At 45.6% G+C, this 6,821-nt stretch overlaps 1 long non-coding RNA gene across 1 annotated transcript; it reads right to left on the reverse strand.

The window, feature by feature from the left end:
* Nucleotides 1–1,860: 1,860 nt before the first annotated feature.
* On the reverse strand, nt 1,861–3,157 carry LOC117090948. Its single transcript, XR_004440166.1, has 2 exons — nt 2,762–3,157; nt 1,861–2,442 (listed from the first exon to the last, which is right to left on the reverse strand). It is a non-coding gene; the product is annotated as an uncharacterized LOC117090948 (long non-coding RNA).
* Nucleotides 3,158–6,821: the final 3,664 nt, after the last annotated feature.

Here is a 6,821-nt window from a genome sequence, read left to right on the forward strand (position 1 = left end):
GTGTAAGATTAGCCAATTATCTATTTTTAGTAAAATATCAAAAAGTTAAATTGACTTCAGTTGCTGTGTGTGTAAAAAAAAGGGATGTGATTAACAAAAACAAAAGTGTACTATCTTTAAATGTATATTTTCAGGTGACTTTGAAAGACATTTTTCACAATGCATATATATATAATTTTATGATAAAAATTATGTTCATTTGAATTAATTTTAGGGAAGCACAATCTAAGTGACAATCGAGCAATGAGCAGATGGGATATTGATTCCCAAGTCACCAACTGTTGCCCCAAAATGACTTTCACTCAAATCTCAAGCCTGGGATCGATGCCATAATCCCTAACAACCTGTAAGGAGAAAAATAAAATGGAACACACTGCATCACTACTTTGTAAACGTTGTGATGCAGAGGCTGTTTCCCTGCTAAGAAAAAGCTGCAGCATCTGCCATCAGGCACCACCAAAATGATGGTTCTCTTCTCCATAATTCTGTCTGGAAAGCAGCACCTGACCTGTAGCTTATGTGATATCCCAGGGCTGGTGGGTCATGACAGAGGCTATTGGGGAGGACAAACAATGTGGTATCTGGGAAAGGATGATGATCCAAAACGCAGGGCTCCAGAAGAGGGATGGGAGAGCTCAGGGCCGGGGTTCAGCCTGACTTGTGCCTTCCCTTCACCAATTCCCCACCTTTCTTCGGGAAATGCTCCCAACCACAAATGCAAGTAAATGAATGAGTCTTTTGCTTTGATAAATAACAGTGGCTGGATTTGCCAATGTCCAACCCTGCAGGGGGGTGTGGGTGGGGCTCAGCGCTCTGTTGCAGTCACCAGAGAGGGTGTACTGCTTCCTTCCTAAGTGCTAGAGTTGTAGTTTGAGATAAAGGAGGGCCGAGATAGGGGGATGGGGCCCCTGAGAGAAGAGAGACATTTTTTGCTAAGGTAGTCCTTTAGGTAAAGGTGAGCACCTAAACAAAACAAGAAGGGTTGGGTACAGTGGCTCATGCCTGTGATCCCAGCACTTTTGGGAGGCCAAGGCAGATCCGGCCACTGCACTCCAGCCCGGGCGACAGAGCGAGACTCCGTCTCAAAAAAAAAAAAAAGAAAAAAAAAAAAAAAAACAACCTTAACGCTCTTTTGTCTTTGGAGTTTATGCAGGATATTTATGAGCCCAGGAGTTTGAGACCAGCCTAGACAACATGGTAAAACCCCATCACTACAAAAAAATACAAAAATTAGCCAGACGTGGTGGTGTGCGCCTGCAGTCCCAGCTATTCGAGAGGCTGAGGTAGGGGGATCACCTGAGCCTGAGGAGGTCAAGGCTGCAGCAAGCCATGATTCTGCCACTGCACTCCAGCCTGTGTGACAGAGTGAGACTCTGCTTAAAAAAAAAAAAAAAAAAAAAAAAACACCAGTAAAGAATAGATAAAGAAAACAGGGAGATATGCAAGAAGAGACTTTGCAGGCATGGGCGAGTCACAGGACTTGGGTTCAAGTCCCGCCTCTGTCATCTGTTGACACAAGGACCTCAGGAGAGTGGCTTTCCCTTTAGGCTGTGTGCTTCTCTCTATGGGGGAAATAATAGTTCCTACCTCACTACGCTTAGCAGTATTGATAATATACATAACACACTCAGCACAGCATTGACACACTGCAAATACTTAAATAAATGTTACTGCTTAAAAAACAAAACAAGAAAAGCAGAAGGAAGAGCCAGAACCCCAGAGGGAAGATAAAAGTTTTAAAGATGTCAGAAGTGCAATGCTTTATGCTCACACACTTGCAGGTCCATGGATCCAAATGTGGGTACACTGGGCCAGTGTGCGTCATCTCTATACCACCTCAACAATCTGAACAACTGGACATCAGCATGGTGGACAGTTTATTTTCTTTTAACAACCTCCTCAATCATCTCTGGTTACAGATTGACTAGTCTATTAAAATGAAGACAGACATGAGTTGCAAACCTCACGCTCTTTCTGCAACTGAAACTACCACCAAAGTTGTAGCTGGTTGCCTTCTCAGGGTGGTCCTGAAGCCTTCTCCAAGTAGCATTTGGAAAGTAATTTTTCTGAGCATCCTGGTGGCACAGACATCTTAAAATCCGAAAAAGATGAACTGTGGTAAAACATTTATTGACAACTCATAGAACGATAAGTTCCTCCTATCACTAGCAGGAATCCAGTAGAAGTCTTTTGAAGCAATTGTTGATTTGAAAGTCCAGTGTCTTGTATCTTAAACCGAGAACACAGTAATGGGATGCAAAGAAACGAGAAACAAAGATATGTATACATGACTGTAAGCTGATCTTTTAGGAGTTTGTTGAAATCTGCAAACCTTCTTCATTTTGCTCATTTGCCATGATTTGTCACCTTCACCGGGATAAACACAATTATCTCCTCCCCCAGTTCTTCTATCACTGCCTGGTCTAAGGTTAGAAAAACAACCTTGGCCGGGCGCGGTGGCTCAAGCCTGTAATCCCAGCACTTTGGGAGGCCGAGATGGGAGGATCACAAGGTCAGGAGATCGAGACCATCCTGGCTAACACGGTGAAACCCCGTCTCTACTAAAAAATACAAAAAACTAGCCGGGCGAGGTGGCAGGCGCCTGTAGTCCCAGCTACTCAGGAGGCTGAGGCAGGAGAATGGCGTGAACCCGGGAGGCGGAGCTTGCAGTGAGCTGAGATCCGGCCACTGCACTCCAGCCCGGGCGACAGAGCGAGACTCCGTCTCAAAAAAAAAAAAAAGAAAAAAAAAAAAAAACAACCTTAACGCTCTTTTGTCTTTGGAGTTTATGCAGGATATTTATGAGAAGGTGACTGGGTGACTTTATCCAGGAGCAACTCATGTGACATACGCCCTTTGTCCGTGGTTCACTAATCAACACCAACTGACCCATACCATCTACTCAACTGGAACAAGAATAAACAGTTACTTGGAGTTATCAAATAGATACCCACATTACAGTCACATTGAATGAGTTTATCACTGAATTCCCTTCGTCCTTGGGTCTGTAGAACTGATACATCACATTCCTCCTTGTTTCAGAGGAACTCATCAAAATCTCCAAAAAATATGTTCAGAGATATCTTCCTTAGCCTGGTGTTCACTGATGCGTTCATGAAGGTGATGTTCTGCGGGCATTCAAAGATCATCACCTGCTCCAAAGTCTGACCCACCATTGGCTGGCCAGTGGCCAATCAGATAATCTCAATGGCATGAACCAACAGTGGGCTGTCGGCACTGCACTGTGATGTAAAAGAACCTGGGACCTGCGGCCATGCTGAGCTAGGACAAGAGGCAGAGGCAGAGAGAGAGGAGCCACCCTGAGAAGAAAGGGACCAGGTGAGCTTTTCTCTGTTGGCACCCTGCAGTTTAGCTCTTTTTTTACTCTATGCTCCCAGATCAACCCCAGATGAACTGCTATAGCTTTCCAATACCTCTTGTTTCTTGGGCCTTCCTAAGTAATCATCTCTCCTTCCTGATACCAGATAACTCTCCCTGAAAGACCACTCCACAATCTTCTGGTAACTTTGTGAACTTAGGCAAGTTACTTAACTTCTCTGGGCATCAGTTTCCCCATCTGTAAAACAGCAACAATAACCCTCCCCCTATCCCACAGAGTTGCCCTGAGGACCAAAATAACAAATTCATGTGAGAGATTTGTGTATATGGCCTGAAACATAAAGCACACTTAATAACAATGACTGATTATACTGGGTACTTCATTTTTCTGAACACCTACTGGAGGATTGGAATTAGGATGGGGTCCACCTGCATCCAACCTGCTACTCCCTCTGGTTTGGGAGTGGCGCAGTGGTGTGTTAGTTAATAGCAAAAACTCTGGGGCTGGTCTGAGGTTAAGCCTGGTTCTACCACTTACTAGCTGTGTGGCCCTGGGCAAGTGACCTAACTTCTTTGTTCCATAATTTCCTCACTTGTGGGATGATAATAATAGTAACTATCTCATAAAATACATTTTAATAAGAAGGTAATGTATCTAAAATGTTTAAAGCCATGTCTGACACCTATTGTGAGTGCTGTACATAGTAATTATACTATGTCATCCTCCCAGTTTTCCCCAGCATCCAGACTGGTCTTTCTAAATCACTGGTCTCTCCAGGCCCTGCTTCTGCTCCACAGCCTTCAGTGAACCCCTCAAAGTGACCTTGAAGCTTGTGCTACTTGGCTCAGACATCACACACTAGGCACCTGACCCCTGCCACATCTCCAGCCTCATCTTACTCCACACGGCAGCCACAGATGCACTTTCTCCCCCAGGGCATTCGTCCATTTTCATGCTGCTGATAAAGACATACCCAAGACTAAGTAATTTACAAAGAAAAAGAGGTTTAATGAACTCACAGTTCCACATGGCTGGGGAGGCCTCACAATCATGGTGGAAGGCGAAAGGCACATCTTACATGGCAGCAGAATGAGAGCCAAGTGAAAGGGGAAACCCCTTATAAAACGGTCAGATCTCATGAGACGTATTCACTACCATGAGAACAGTATGGAGGAACCTCCCCCATGATTCAGTTATCTCCCACCAGGTTCCTCCCACAACACATGGGAATTAAGGGAGCTACAATTCAAGATGAGATTTGGGTGGGGACACAGCCAAACCATATCATCCACCCACCCTAGACCTACACAGATGCTATGGCCTCTGCCTGGCAGTTGTTCCCAGAATCCACATCTTCTACATTAGAGCAACGACTCTCCTTCATCTTTTGAGTCTCAGCTTAGTGTCCACCTCCTCCAGGAAGCCTGTCTTGACTTGTCAGGTTACATCAGATGCCCACTCTTTAAGCTCATCTCCACCAGACCACTTATCATCTGTGCTGTAATCCTTGGCGTATACATCTGCTTCTCCACTCGTGTTTGTTTGCTTGTTTGTTTGTTTTGTGTGTGTGTGTGTGCTTAGATGCTATATCTGACTAAAGGTTGCCTCATCACCAGGCAAATATTTTTCTCACCTAACAAGAGGCAAGTGGTTCTGGGATGGGCTTGTATAAGGTACATGGATGTGCTTTGGTCAAGAATTAGGCCGAGGCAGACATCAGGCCTGGTCAAGAATTAGGCCAAGGCAGACATCAGACTCCGTGGGATTGGTGAGCAGGCGTACACCTCCACTTATTATATAACCTGTTTGTGTAAGCTCATACATGGCTCTACACCACTATTGTCTGTAAAAGGTATAACTAACCTGCTGATGCTGTTCAGGTGCTGTTGGTCTTGGCTCAGCTCAGTATGGCACAGCATGGCACAGCATGGCATGGCATGGCACAGCACAGCTCGGTGCTGGTGCCCAGAAAGAGAGTGTGAAACTGCTGATGCCTGTGAGAGCTACCCACCCTGAAGGTGGGCAGTTGAGAACCAGGAACTGACTTGTGCCTGGAGACAGAAAGAATTAAGCTGTGAACTCTGACAGAGCTGGTCTTGCAGGCCAGGAAGAGCAGCTCCAGGCATGGGGGTGGCAGGAGCCACAGAGCCGGAACAGACAGCTGAGATAAAGGTGGACAGTATGGGAGAGCTGCTGATGAGAGCGCTGCGGAATAAAACCATATTCACCTGCTTGCAGCCCCCGAGCACTCTCCCCCTCTCCTCCTCCTCCTCCTCCTTACTCTTCACCCCTCCTCCTTTTTCTTCTTCCTCTCTCTCTCTTTCTCTCTCCATCCCTCCCTATTGTTAGGAATATTAATAATGCCCAGAAGTCTGAAGCAAACTTTCTAGCTGCAGGCCTCATTCCCATGCACTAGCACCAAGAGATGCTGAGAGATGGACATCTGGGAGAGAAGGAATCCATGGGCAGGGAGACAGGGCTGGGATAGATGCCATGTGGCCAACCCAGAGTGCCATCCCTGGGATCCCTGAATTCTGTGAGGACAGGACATGAAGCTGTGCGTATTCCCAGGAGGTGCTTATTGCCTGTGTATTAATAATAACATTAAAAACAACAGCAAGCATAGTACCTATTTCAGAGTCACTATATTGTAAAGTTCTAGGAGGCTCATTTACCCTGAGTGTCCTGGGATGGTTCCGCTCTGGGAAGCCGTGATTGGAGCTACTGCCGTGCATTGGTCCCCACTGTGCAGTGTCTGTACCAATGACCTAATTCATTCCTCACAAAACAGCGCGAGGGAGTGGGTGTGGTTACAAATCCCTTTTATAAATGAGGAAGTGAAGAGTGGGGAGGGTTTTTTTCCATAGGGATGAGAGGTTCTGATTTATTCTGGGCTTTATCATCATTCGTACCTGCAACCAAAACATGATTATTGTAGGGATTTTCAAACTAGTTGGACCAGGCAAGGATAGCAGAGAAGGTTTACTCCCTAAATGCAGGTGGTCCTCTTAGGGTGGCCTAAGGGTCTAACCTCACCTGGACCAATTCAACTTCTGCAGTTTGCCAGCTACTTGATTAATAGCCACTGTCATTCACTCTGGCCTCAATATAAACCCAGGCATTGAGCAATTAAAGTCCTAGGGGAAGATGTATAGAGTTTGTTCTCCTTGAAAATCATAAGCATCACCAGTCAACAATACAGGCTCACACAGCAAGGCAGAGAAATCCGGATGATTGGCAGCTACTTGTGTGTCTCTTCTATAATGCAGGGTCATCACTGACTGTCCAAGGGCTTCAGTTTGCAGACCCTGTGCATGTGGGCAGGGCCGTGTGGTTAGTTCCCATCAAAAGATGTGAGCAGACTGGTGTGTTTCACTTCAGAGATAAGGACTTTCTATGCTGAAGAGATGGGCATCTCAAAGAGAGGAAATCCATCAGAAGGGAGAGATTACTTCTCACACTCTTCTTTTTTTTTGCAATG

The sequence above is a fragment of the Trachypithecus francoisi genome, unplaced genomic scaffold, assembly GCF_009764315.1.
Source record: "Trachypithecus francoisi isolate TF-2019V2 unplaced genomic scaffold, Tfra_2.0 Lachesis_group11, whole genome shotgun sequence".
NCBI classification, from domain to species: domain Eukaryota; kingdom Metazoa; phylum Chordata; class Mammalia; order Primates; family Cercopithecidae; genus Trachypithecus; species Trachypithecus francoisi.